At 38.9% G+C, this 14,502-nt stretch overlaps 1 protein-coding gene and 1 non-coding gene across 2 annotated transcripts in view; both read left to right on the top strand.

Annotated features, from left to right (window-relative positions):
• LOC140732044 (thrombospondin type-1 domain-containing protein 7A-like) overlaps positions 1-14,502 on the top strand; it is a 547,816-nt gene that overhangs the window by 433,615 nt on the left and 99,699 nt on the right. The window lies entirely within an intron of this gene.
• Positions 6,586-6,749, top strand: LOC140732555 (U1 spliceosomal RNA). Its single transcript, XR_012100086.1, has one exon. It is a non-coding gene; the product is annotated as a U1 spliceosomal RNA (small nuclear RNA).

Here is a 14,502-nt window from a genome sequence, read left to right on the forward strand (position 1 = left end):
GTTTGTGATGGCATTTACATACTGGTCCCAGGACAGATCCTCCAACCTGACAACACCAAGGAATTTAAAGCTTCTGGCCCTCTCCACCTCTGATCATGAACTTGTCTCATTTCCTGAAAATGGCAACACAGGATGATGTGAAAGGCAATGGCATGCTCGCTTTTATCAGCTGAGGGAGTGAATTCAAGAACTAAGATGTCATGTTATGAATGCAAAAAATGGTACTTACAGTATTCTGTACAACTCAGGTCACCATAGTAAACAAAAGTCATGATTAAACTAGAGGGTGCAAAAAAAATTCACAAATATGTTTCCTGGATTGGAGTACTCATCAGTAGAGTCTGAATAGAGCAGGACTGTTTTCCATGGACGGAAGGAGACTGTAAGTCGAGAAGACGGGTGTACACAATTAGGCGAGGCATAGATTGGGTAGATCGTGCCTGTTTCCCATGAGGAAGCAGAGATTTATGGTGAGAGGGAGAAGGTTAAGACTGGATTTGAGGGAAAAATCTTCCAAGCAAAGAGTATCTGGAATGATCTGTCAGAGAAAATGGTGAAGACAAGAATAGTAACAACATTTAAAATGCATCTGTACAGTCACTTGAATGAACAGGACCTTGTATGCCTTGGACAGGGCCCACCATACCATGTGGGACCTTGTTAAAAGCCTTACTGAAGTCCAAGGGGACTGAAGAACAAGGGGACCTAGGAGCACAGGTACACAGTTCCCTGACCTGGCGTCACATATAGACAGGATGGTGAAGGAGGCTTTTGCCACACTAGCTTTCATCAGTCAGAGGCCCGAGTATGGAAATTGGGACGTTACGTCACTGAAATGAGAATAGTGCAAAATGTATGGATCTTCAGAGTTATCTGCCCAAGTGAATTACTGAGTTTGTTCAGAAGATCAATAGATATTTCAATACTAATGGAATCAGCTGATATGAGGTGAAGACAGGAAAGTAATGCTGTGGTAAAAGAAGTGAAAATGCAGGAAACTCTCTGCAGGTCAGGACACATACATAGAAAGAGAAACAGTTAACCTTTCAGAACTGGTCTCTTCATCTGAACTGAGAAAGAGAGCCAACAAGGTAGTTTACAGGAGCATAATGTGTAGGAAGGGACAGGTCAATTAATAGGAATTTCTCCAAAAGGGTCAGACCAAATTACTTCACAAGGCAGTTGCATAATAGATTCTGCTTCTTCGAACCATGTTTTACAAATTATAAGGCTGTGGATCATTCCCAGCTGTCCACACTTACTAAAAGAAAACCTAAGCCAAGATGATGGCAGATAGAAATGGTCAGACAAAAGGAAAGAGAAAGTATCCTAAAGTTGGAGAAGTTGATGTAGAAACCTAAAATCTGCATCTCCTTCAGTTGCACAGGGAAGTATCATGGCACCAGCAGTGACGGTGGTGACAGATGAGAGGACTAGGTTACGAAGATATAAATCTGTTTGAAATACTGAAAGAGGCTGAGAATATGTATCTGGCATAGAAGCTTGTTGAAACTGTTGGAATGGAAAGTAATGCCTCGGGAAACAATCTGTTCTTGCTCTGTCTGAGAGGAGAGGAGTTTGGGAGAGCTGAGGTGCAGGGAATAGGTGTTTTATAGTCAAGGAAGACCTTTCTGCAAGATCTGTGCAGAATATCTCATGCTTGTACCCAGAATGAAGAGCTGAGAATAAAATGGAGTCTTTGCAAATGGTGAGGTGGGAGGAATTGTATTCAAAATAGCTTTGTAAGTCTGGGGCTTGTAATGGATAATAAGCTGAAGAGAAAGTTCAAACATGATAATATTAAATGTAATAACAGTATAGGCTCTTTGGCTTAGGATTGTACCAAACTATATAAACCTACTCCACAATCAATCTAACTTCTCTATCCAACAGAGCCCATAGCCATTTTTTTTCCTTACATCCAACTATTTAAGAGTCTTTTAAATGCCCATTTTATATCAGCCTCTACCATCATCCCTAGCAGTATGTTCTCAGTACCCACCACTCTCAGTGTAAAAAAAAACTACCTCTGACATCTTTCTTATTCTTTCTTCCACTCAACTTAAGCAGATATTACCTGGCATTGGCCATTTCCACCCAGAGAAAAAGATGTTGGCTTTTCACTCTTTACATGCTTCTCATAATTTTTATCTACCTCTACCAAGTTGCCTCATACTCAATTGCTCCAAAGAGAAAAGCCCCAGCTTGCTCAAACTTTCCTCACAAAGACATGTTCTACAATCCAAGCAGGATCCTAGAAATATCCTCTGCACCCTTTCTAAGTTTTCACATCCTTCCTGTAATGAGGCAACCAGAACTGAACACAAAACTCCAAGCATGGCATAGCTGGAGTTTTATAAAACTCCAACATTACCTCACAGGTTTTAAATTCAGCCCCCCCAACTAATAAAGATCAGTACACCCCTGTAAACACCCCATCAAATTGCACCCAAAAATCTGTTCCTCCATGCTGCTAAGAATTTATGGGCAAGTTAACTCCAGCCAAGCTTCACTACAGTATATCCCATACCTCCTGACATTCTGAACGAGCTATCATAGAAACATAGCAAATAGGTGCAGGAGTAGGCCATTCAGCCCTTTGAGCCTGCACCGCCATTCAGTGTGATCATGGCTGATCATCCAACTCAGAACCCTGTACCTGCTTTCTCTCCATACCCCCTGATCCCTTTAGCCAAAAGGGCCATATCTAACTTCCTCTTAAATATAGCCAATGAACCGACCTCAACTGTTTCCTGTGGCAGAGAATTCCACAGATTCACCACTCTCTGTGTGAAGAAGTTTTTCCTCATCTCGGTCCTAAAAGGCTTCCCCTTTATCCTTAAATTGTGACCCCTCATTCTGGACTTCCCCAACATTGGAAACAATCTTCCTGCATCTAGCCTGTCCAATCCCTTTAGAATTTTATACGTTTCAATAAGATCCCCCCTCAGTCTTCTAAATTCCAGTGAGCATAAGCCTAGTCGATCCAGTCTTTCTTCATATGAAAGTCCTGCCATCCCAGGAATCAATCTGGTGAACCTTCTCTGTACTCCCTCTATGGCAAGAATGTCTTTCCTCAGATTAGGGGACCAAAACTGCGCACAATATTCTAGGTGCGGTCTCACCAAGGCCTTGTACAACTGCAGTAGAACCTCCCTGCTCCTGTACTCAAATCCTTTTGCTATGAATGCCAACATACCAATTTGCCTTTTTCACCGCCTGCTGTACCTGCATGCCCACCTTCAATGACTGGTGTACAATGACACCCAGGTCTCGTTGCATCTACCCTTTTCCTAATTGGCCACCGTTCAGATAATAATCATGTGGAACCTTATCAAAGCAAAATCCATATACACCATATCCACTTCATCAGTGTGCTTTTTCACATCCTCAGAGAATTCAATCAGGCTTGTGGGGCATAACCTGCCCCTCACGATGCCATGCTGACTATCCATAGGATTGAAAGGGTTCCAAGTACATTGATTATCAAAGTATGGTCTGTCTGCAGTACAAAACCCTGAGATCCATCTCCTGCATAGACAACCCTGAAATGAAGAAAGCCATGGAAGCATGTTCAAAGAAAAACATCAACACCACCCCCCATGTGCTAAAAACAAATTGAGCAAGTGGCTACAAAAAGAGAGTGAGCAAAAACACAGAATACAAAACACAAAAAATGAAAGAGTCCATATTCAGTTCTGCTCAGTGTTCATCATCTGCAGGCCACCCCGACTGAAAGCTGCCCGAAATAGCAACAGAAAGAGGAACTAGAAGATACATCATAATGTGAATTACAGTTCAATCCACAAGCTCCAGCACCATCCTCTGAGCAGAGAGAGATCATTTAAATGCAGGGGCTTTCCATCAGGGGCAGTGCACAAGAGACCATCACACACAGATGTCTTCTCTGGCAGCAGTGAGAGAGAGGCTGGCAGATGACACTGACCATTCGCTCGCCCTCCACACTCGCCTCTATGTTTTCAATCTTTCTCGATGCTTTAGTTGCAAGGTCGCTGAGAAATGGATTTGATCATGGGCTTGCACCCTGTCTCCACGCTTCCTGGGCTCGAGGATGCCGCTCACCACCTGGAATCCTCTCGAAGACAGCAGAGCACCAGATCATTCAATCACCCCAAAAACTGTAGTACTGCAGGCTCCAACAGTACCAGAACCACATTTGAAAGAAGAAATATGTAAAAGAAGAGTAGGAAGTTTTGTGGACCATTTTGAGGAGGTTGGCCATGATAGTGTTGCTCCTGGTGCCATCTTCACAATCAAGCTACGCTTCTCTAAATACTCATAAATCCTGTCTCTAAGAATTTTCTCCAATAATTTGCTCACCTCTGAAGTAAGACTCACTGGTCTATAATTGACAGGGTTCTGAATCCATGCAGCCAAGTTTCGACGAAAGTAATAGTGGGCTGTAAACTTTCCTTAAGGTTGCCAAAAGTCATATTTGATACATTTTCCTCGAGAACCAGAAGTATTAATCCCATTAATATTTTGAAAATTTTCTCTCACTTCTCTCTGAACCTTATCGAACAGAAGAGTTTTACTCATCTGTATATGATTCAATCAGAGACAATGATGCAGGAACTAGAAACCTAACATTGATCTATGGGGTTGCATACCTAAGACTAAGGTTGATTCATTTATTGAAGTACTTGGCAGCCAGATTAAATTGGTGTGGCGTTTATTCCACACTCTACATCAGAAACAATGATATCTTTATTTGTATCTACTGCAGACAAGTGTTCAAATTGCCTTTTGATGACAACAGTGCTTCTAGTCAATAATGTTGCATTTCTTTATAGAATCCATCAAAAATTCAGACTCCCCACACACAGCTTCACTGGCTCGTGAACCTTTATCTTAATGTTTAATGTAGGCTCCAGCTGGATGTAGCCCTATGAAGAAATTTATAAACCTAGTGACTTAATTCCAGTAAATACAGATGGAAGACCATTATTTAGTTATTCCATACGTGTTCTTTATATTTATTTTAATAGTAATCATTTCGCTTCTGTGTTTGTTGGAATTTTGCGTTGTTGTTTTATTTTTCCAGAGCTAATTTTTAATACAATATACAAATGTGAAAATATTTTAAATCTTAAATTATTCTCTTGATTTTTCTTTTTATGCCCTCAGCTCTAATCTTTGGTGTCTTTTTAAAAACATTATCTGGTTATCTGTAATTTGTTCCTGTATTGGAACCTGTCTTTTGCTCCTCGTAAGGAAGCATGCCTTCCGCCTAACGTTAATGTGCTTGTCACATTCCCTGTCACAGCTTTATGCTGCAAGTGTTACAAGTAAAAGCTGATGCCCAGTAAATCACAAACTTAAACATGAAAGGCTTTGGTGACTAAATCATATTCAGAACCAGAATCAGAATCTGGTTTAATATCATTGGCATATGTCATGAAATGTGTTTACTTTGCAGCAACTGTACAATACATAATAATACAGAAAAAATGTGAATTGTAGTAAGTATATATAGATTAAATAGTAAATTAAATAAGTATTGTAAATATAGAAATAAAATGTAGTGAAGTAGTGTTCATGGGTTCAATGTCCAATCAGAAATCAGATGGCAGAGAGAAAGAAGCTGTTCCTGAATCATTGAGTGTGTGCCTTCAGGCTCCTGTACCTCCTTCCTGATGGTAGCAATGAGAACAGGGCATGTCCTGAGTGATGACCTTAATAATGGAGGCAATCTTTTTGAGGCATCACTCCTTGAATATGTCCTGGATACTACTGAAGCTAGTGCCCATGATGCAGCTGACTAAGTTTACCAGACACTGATGCTCTCCACAGTACATCTGTTGAAAATTTGGTCTCTTTGATGACATACCAAACTTCCTCAAACTACTAATGAAATATAGTTGCATCAATATGTTGGGTCCAGTATAGATCTTCAGAGATATTGACACCCAGCAATGTGAAATTGCTCACTCTTTCTACTTCTGATCCCTCTATGAGGACTGGTGTGTGTTCCCTTGCCATACCCTTTCTAAAGTCCACAATCAGTTCTTTGATCTTACTGATGTTGAGTGCAAGGTTGTTGCTGCAATACCACTAAACTAGCTGGTATATCTCATAAACAGCAAGGTAATGTAATATTCACATTTTATGAAACTGGATTTTTTATTGTTTCTCAGTCAGCTGAAAATTTAAACCTGCAGTCAATCCTATAACGATTTTTTCCTCTCTGCTCATTTTAATCAGGTATGACCTAGATAGCATTTAAGTAAATTATAACTTTTTCATGCAGTTGTTTTGCCTTTCCCATTTATGCTTTCAGTTCCTTTTTAATTATGTCTGCCTGAAAATATTTCAAACATTTGGGATTCCTGAGGAATTCATTAGAAGTTGGTCTTTTTTGTTCCTGTCTTATGGGTGTAAAAAAAAAGGTGCAACATGGGCCAGTTTTTCTGTCCATCGACTTGACACAGTTAACTACACCACACTGAGAGTGACCATTTTTCTTGTCTTCTTAGTGGCATCCGAATCAAAGATCAGACCCCTCAGGTTAATTAGCAGTCTGCAATGCTGTTACCAGACCAACTCAGGATCTTTCTACAGGTCATACTTACCTGGCAGGGGAGAGACCGTGATCATGAAGGCGGTTCTCCCAGGACGAGGCTATCCCATTGCACTTCGGGTGTGCTGACGCCTGCGATGTCCCCAAATGCGGGATACTCGACTGCAAAATTTGTGGTAGTGGGGGACTGCGTTCGCGCTCTCCCCTTAAAAAAGAAAAAAAGGAAAAAAAAGGATCTTTTTACAGGTTATGTTTAAGTTCATGCTCTACTGAAGTTGTGAGAAATTACTGCTGTGAAATCGGGAGAACTAGGAATACTTTGACACCGGACTACATGCAATTACTTACACACTTATTTATAACCTTTGCCAATCATACCTTTGTATTTGAATAAGGCTGACAAACGTAAACAGATAACAATGTCGTCAGCTCAAATTAAACAAGTTTGGTCTGAACACAAATTCTGGTCCCTGTGGAGGTGAATGCCCCCTTTGGACTCAATTTCCATTTACTAGAAGAGACATGCTTGCCTACCTGACTGCCAACCTGGCAGACTGCACCCAGTTGTTAAATTCTTCTGACTTTTATTCCATTAATTTCAGTATAGTCAGTGAATCAAATTTCAAAGAGAGAAAATAATAACTCCATTTAACTGGTATCTATGTCACACCCATACATCGCATAGGAAAATAAGAAATAGATGTAATTTAAACACACTGATCTCCAAATCTAGATTTTGAAACCACGTTTTCATCAAGGATGAATCTCTTACTGGTAATAAAACCTATTCCCAGAAAATCCAAAAGTAGGTTAAGTTTACAAATTATTTGGACTGATATAAAAAGAATGACATTACGTTAGTGGGAAGATAGCCCTGATTTTGTATCCATTAATATTATTAAAGCATAGACTGATATAATGAGATGGATCCTCAAAATATTTAAAAATGCTCTTCCACGAGAGCTGCTTCCCCCGGGACCACTGGGTTTTGATGTTATCTGTATTTCCTTATTACACATATAAAGTATTATTTATTAAAGATTCAAGGATAAGAATTTCTTCTGAGTTGGGAATGGTGCACATAGATGTCAATATGTGTGGAGGCCAACATATAGGTTCTTCATGGATCTGCACATGGGACTCTGGGTGATGCCTGTCTAAATGTGTGAAACCCCCAACCCCACCAAGCCCAGCTAACAGCCATGGGACCCAGTGCTGAGAAGGCCACCTTTCAAATACAACATATGTCTAGGGTCGATATTTGTATATTTAGGGTTGATGTTGTATATTTGGACCTTCAGAAGGCCTTTGACAAGGTGCCACACCTGAGGCTGCTTACTAAGTTAAGAGCCCATGGTATTACAGGAGAGTTACTAAAATGGTTAGAGCATTGGCTGATTGGTAGAAGGCAGTGAGTGGGAATGGAAGGATCCTTGTCTGGTTGGCTACCAGTGACTAAGGGTGTTCCATAGGGTCGATGTTGGGACCACTTCTTTTTATGCTGCATATCAGTGATCTAAATGATGGAATAGATTACTTTGTTGCCAAGTTTGCTGATGATACGAAGATTGGTGGAGGGGCAGGTAGTGTTGAGGAAACAGGTAGGTTGCAGAAGGACTTAGACATTAAGAGAATGGGTAAGTAAGTGGCAAATGAAATACAATGTTGGAAAATGCATGGTCATGCACTTTGATAGAAGAAATAAATGTGCAGATTATTTTTTAAATGAGGAGAAAACCCTAAAATCTGAGATGCAGAGGGACTTTGGAGTCCATCTGCAGAACAGCCTCCAGGTTAACTTGCAGGTTGAGTTGATGGCGAGGAAGGCAAATGAAATGTTATAATTTATTTAAAGAGGTCTAAATTACAAGAGCAGGGATGTGATGCTGAGGCTTTTTAAGGCACTGGTGAGGCCTCACCTTGAGTATTGTGAATAGTTTTGGGCCTCTCATCTAAGAAAAGATGTGCTGGCATTGGGGTGAGTCCAGAGGTGGTTTACAAAGATGATTCCAAGAATAAAAGGGTTACCATATGAGGAACGTTTGATGGCTTTGGGTTTGTACTCTCTGGAAGTTAGAAGGATGATGGGGGAATCTCATTGAAACCTTTCAAAATTTGAAAGGCTTAGACAGAGTAGATGTGGAAAGGATGTTTCCTATGGTTGGGGAGTTTAGGACAAGAGGGCACACCCTTAGGGTAGGGGGCATCCTTTTAAAACAGAGATGCAGAGAAATTTCTTTAGCCAGAGGATGGTGAATTTATGGAATTTGTTACCACAGGCAGCTGTGGGGGCTAGGTTGTTGAGTGTATTGAAGGCAGAGCTTGATAGGTTCTTGATTGGACATGGCATCAAAGGTTATGTCAAGAAGGCTGAGGAAAGGGGTTTAGAAGGGGGAAAAGGAATCAGTCATGACTGAATGACAGAGCAGACTCGATGGACAAATGCCTAATTCAGTTCCTTTGTCTTATGGTCAATATGATTTTGGGTTCAGCCAAACAGGAACGCCATGATTTTGTGATGAAAGAAACCTCGACTTGAGCTCATGCTGTATAATGCTCGTACACAATTGCCAGTAGGCACGAAATAACAGATCATGCACCCATAAAATTATAAATGAAGTATATTTACAAATTTCAGCTTTATTGAACAGTTAGCATCTGCCAGAAAGCTTAAACTAGGGGGATGTTAATCTTTCATAAGGACAACAATGCAAAGCACTCTGCCAGAACAACCATCGAGTGGCTTCAAATGAAGAAAATTGCTGTGTTTGAGTGGCCCAGTCAGAGTCCTGACTTTAACCCAATCAAACATCTCTGGCAAGACCTCAAGATTGCTGAACACTGCCATCCCTAACTAGCCTGGCACAGCTTGAGCAATTTTGCAATGAGGAATGGGAAAACCTTGCTGCATCATGTTGTGCAAAGCTAATAGAACCTTATCCAAAAAGACTACTGGCTGTAATATCTTTGAGAGGTAGTTCAACTAAGTACTGTGCAATGTGTGTGGGGGGTGGGGAGGGTGAATACTCTGAGCTGCTGACATTTCACTTCTTGAATTTTGATTTTTTCATAATTCCAAAGCAATATTGAATAATAAAGGGCTAAGCGGACAGCCTTGCCTAGTGCCATGAAACAACTGAAAAAAGGGAGATCTTTGATTATTGGTAAATACCAAAGTCGAAGGGGTATGGTATATCAATTTAATCCAGGATATAAATTTCAGACTAAAATTAAATTTCTCAAATGTACTGAGTAAATATGGCCATTCAACTCTGGCAAACGCTTTCTCAGCATCCAGTGAAATGGCACATTCTGGAGTTCTAGATGAGGGAGTGTAAACTATATTAATTAATCTCCTAATATTAAAAGATGAGCAACAATTTTTAATAAGTCCAATCTGGTCAACAGAGATAATTTGAGGCAATATATTCTCCAATCTAGTTGCCAGTATTTTAGAAAAAAAAATTGGAATCCCCATTCAGCAAGGATATAGGCCTATATGATGCACATTCAGTAGGATCTTTACCCTTTTTAAGAATTAGGGAAATAGAGGCTTTGTAAAAAGACTGAGGTAATTTACCTATGGCTAAAGCATCCTTAAAGATTTTACATAACCAAGGAGAAAGTATAGTAGAAAAGGATTTTAAAAATTCTACTGTGTAACCATCAGGACTAGGTGTTTTACCTGAATTCATCAAAAAATAGCCTCCTTTATTTCTTCTTCCGTAATAGGTGCAACTAATGTTAAATATTCATTGGGAGATAATTTCAGAATATTCAATTTCCTTAAAAATTCATACATTATAGTGGGGTCATCAGGAGATTCTGATTGATATAAGAAGTATAAGATTCTTGAAAAGATTTGTTTATCTCATTATGATGAACCATCAGAGTACTATCTCATTTATGAATCTTGATAATTTGGTGTTTAACCGAAGCAGTTTTCAATTGATTGGCAGTAATTTACCAGATTTATCATCATGTATATAAACTTGGTTCATAGTTTTAATTAATTGATTTTCAATCGAGGATGATAATAATAGTCTATGCTCAATTTGAAGTTCAACTCTCTTTTTATAAAGCTTCTTACTAGAAGCAATAGAATATTTCAGTCCTAAGGCTGTCCTCTTATCCCTTTATTATTAGATATTGCTTTGGAACCTTTAGCTATTGCTATTCGTGACTTACCCAAGATATTTGGCATTACCCATGGGAATGGGACATACAAGCTATCATTATATGCAGATGTCCTGCTACTATATATTTCCAATCCCGCAAAATCCATTCCTGCAGTTATATCTCTGTTTGCTCAGTTTAGCAGCTTTTCTGGCTACAAACCGAATCTTAATAAGAGCGAACTCTTCCCATTAAATATCCAGGTTCCAATTTATAAATGCTTACCATTAAGATTGGTTACAGATTATTTTACTTATTTGGATGTTAAAATTACTAAGAAGCGTAAGGATTTATTTAAGGTCAATTTTTTACTTTTAATTGATCAGGTTAAACAATTGCTTACTAAATGGTCCCCATTGTCTTTATCACTGATTGGTCGAATCAATGCTATTAAGATAATTATTTTACCTAATTTTTTATATTTATTTCAAGCGCTACCAATTTTTATTTCTAAATCCTTTTTTGATATCATTGACTCTAAACTTTCTTCATATACATGGCAGAATAAAAATCCTAAGTTAAGTAAAAAAATATTTACAGAAGTCTAAAAAGGATGGTGGTTTGGCATTGCGGAATTTAAGATTTTATTACTGGGCAATTAATATCCGATATTTAATATTTTGGACACAGGACTTGGATGTAATTCAAAGTCCACAATGGGTAAACCTGGAATGTAAATCCATACAAGGGTTTTCATTGGTTTCTATTTTAGGGACCTCACTTCCCTTTGTTCTTTCTAAATTGAATAAACAAACGGGTAATCCAATAATTAAATATACACTACGAATATGGTTTCAATTTTGTAAATTTTTTGGCTTGAATAAATTTATTCTATCAAGCCCTATTATATCTAATTTCTGTTTTCAACCTTCTGTTATGGATCAAGCCTTCTTGGTATGGAAAATGAAGGGTATAACATGTTTTCATGACTTATTCTTGGATAACTGTTTCATGTATTTTGAACAGTTGTCTAATAAGTACTTTGTATAATCTTCCCAGGTCACATTTTTTAGATACTACAAATTAGAAACTTTTTGAATAATATGTTACATACTTTTCCAAATTCATATCCAACTGATATCATGGAAAAGTTTTAGGTTTAAACCCTTATCAGAAGGATTTAATAGCAACTTTATGATATGATTATGAAATACAGCCAGGTATATCAGATAAAATTAAGAATGAATGGGAAAAGGAACTTCAACTTTCCTTACCTACAGAGAAATGGGAGAAAATTCTCCAATTGGTTAACTCCTCCTGTATATGTGCTAAACATGCGTTGATACAATTTAAGGTAGTGCATAGGGCCCACATGTCTAAAGACAAGCTAGCTCATTTTTACTATCATATAAATCCTGGTCTGTGATAGATGTCATTCTGAGGTAGCTTCTTTGCCTCATTTGTTCTGGTCTTGTCCTCTTTTGGAGAAATATTGGAAAGACATTTTTGATATTATTGCAGCCACCATCCTGCAACCAGATATTGTCCTTTTGTCTGAGTCTACGAACCAGGTGGTGATGCCGGAGTTGACAGTCCAATGGGAAGATTGCTTGGAAGAGGCTTTGAAAGGAAGCTATCGAAGTACGCAGGACTGGTCAGCAACTGTGAGGTGTCTCCCAGTGGAAGTTGGTTGCAGGAGATTCGCAGCCCGTTCCTTAGCCAGAGCCTTCAACAATTTGGGCATCGAGGGAGAGAGGAAGAGGAGAGCCATCCGCAATATCACCGATATAGCAGAGAGGGCCTCAAGGTGGCTGTGGCTCAAGAGAGAGGAGCCATGGAGTCATGTGTAGCTAGCTATCTGGACACAAGCTGGGGTCTGATCAGCCCCAGCTGGGTCACCTGGAGAAGGGTGTATGATGTTGAAAGACCTGAAACACCCGATGATTCCAGGAACATCACTGATGATGCGTCCAGAAGCATCAGCAGATGTATGCACACAGCAACAGTTTTAAGTATTGATTTACATCCTCATCCTATTACTGCAATTTTTGGCTTACCAATGGAGCAGCATAGTTATTTATCCTCTTCAGCTCATCAGATGATTGTATTTGTCATTTACAAATTTCCCTGTTTTTATGGGATGCACTGAGAAAAATGGAGCAGGTTATTCACAAATGAAATTCTCAGTTAAACTGATAAAAATCCCTGGTTGGAGGCTGATTACTTTTTCAAGGCACTGTACATTGAATGGGATTTGAACCCACAACTTTCTGACTCAGAACTTAGAATGAAATAAATTGAATCATGTTTCATGAAGGTAAAATGGCATAAGGAATGATGAGAAGTCAGAAGAAGTGGGAAGCAGTTAACAAAACTATTAAGTGAATCTTAACAGAAATTAAATGTAATTATAAGTTAGTTCCTAAGCATAAATCCAGATTTGTTTCATTTTAATGAGTGAATGTGAGTTATCCATTCACCACTGGGTTTATATTACTATGATTACTTAAAAAAGTTATTTTATCGTGCACTGTGTTTTAGAGTTGCTTTTCCCTATTGATACTTGGACTCCAGTCTATTCTGGGGTTGGCTAGCAGGGGCAGACAAAGTTCCCTAAGGGTTTTTTCAGAACTGATCGGACTCTCTTGTTATTGATCATTGACTGCACATGTTGCCAATTATTATCTGTGTATTTAAAAACTGCTTCTTGTACCTTACTTTGTTCTGTCTGAAAGTGTGACATTGTAAGTAGCAAAAGCCTCTGACTGGATTTTTTTGAGTCTTCTTTGTGTGTTTTTATGTCTGTCTGCCATTTCTGGATCTTGTTTGTGCATCTTATGTTTGGTTTGGTTTGTGAACTTACTGCATTTCTGAGTTGGACTGGTTTCCTGTTTTTGCCCATCTTGGCTAAAAGAAAATAAAAGTCACTTTCAAATCAGCATATCAACTCCTGTCTGCGTTGTGCTTTCTGCAATTGGGCTCACTCACAATCCTCAGTGATGCAGTGGTCGAGTGCTGGAATTTCAACCCGGCAACCTGAATTTGATTCCCAATCGGGCCATTCCCTTTACAACTGAAGTGCAATGTTTGCACCATGAGCATCTTAATTCAATTCACTTCTGAATATTACTGGGTGCTAGGATATTTCACCTCATCTTCCTGCTAATATTATTACCATTATCTATCTTCCAATTACTTTCAACCAGATCAATGTCCTTATTATCTCCTTTACTATCAACTAAATCCACACTATTCAAATTAAGACTATGTGAGACAGGCATTGTTATTTCCTAGCATCTTACCATCTAAAGCTTTTTCAAAATTTCAGCAGCCTTGAAAATCAAAGCAGCCACAAATTCTAGGACCCTGAAATAAAAATAGAAAGTGCTGGCAGTGCTCAGCATTTAAGGTATTCTTCTATAGAAAGTGAAATTGAGTTAATATTTCTGGTCAATAACCTGTCCATTGAACTGGAGAAATAAAAAGCAAAGTAACATGCTTTTGATTTCACCGAGGGGAAAAGGTGGAGCAAACAGGAGGAATGTGTTGATGAGAGGCCAAGCATATCCAAGTGACGCTATGCTTTTGAAGGGATCTTGCTACTGGATGAAAGAGGGCAAATTGGCGATTAATTTAAAAGAAAAGGAAAAGAACATATTGGAATTGAGAGAGGCAGAGCACAGAAGTTTTTGGAAATCTAAAACAAAAAAATAAACAAGATATATGCCACTGGTCAGGCAGCTTATGTAGAGAGGAAAACAGAGTTAAGCCAGAACTCAGAAAAAGAAAATGTTGGAAACACTCATCAAGGCAGGCAGCATTTGTGGAAAAAGAAGTACTGTTAA

This window comes from Hemitrygon akajei, chromosome 8 (assembly GCF_048418815.1).
Source record: "Hemitrygon akajei chromosome 8, sHemAka1.3, whole genome shotgun sequence".
In the NCBI taxonomy this organism is placed as follows: Eukaryota; Metazoa; Chordata; class Chondrichthyes; order Myliobatiformes; family Dasyatidae; genus Hemitrygon; species Hemitrygon akajei.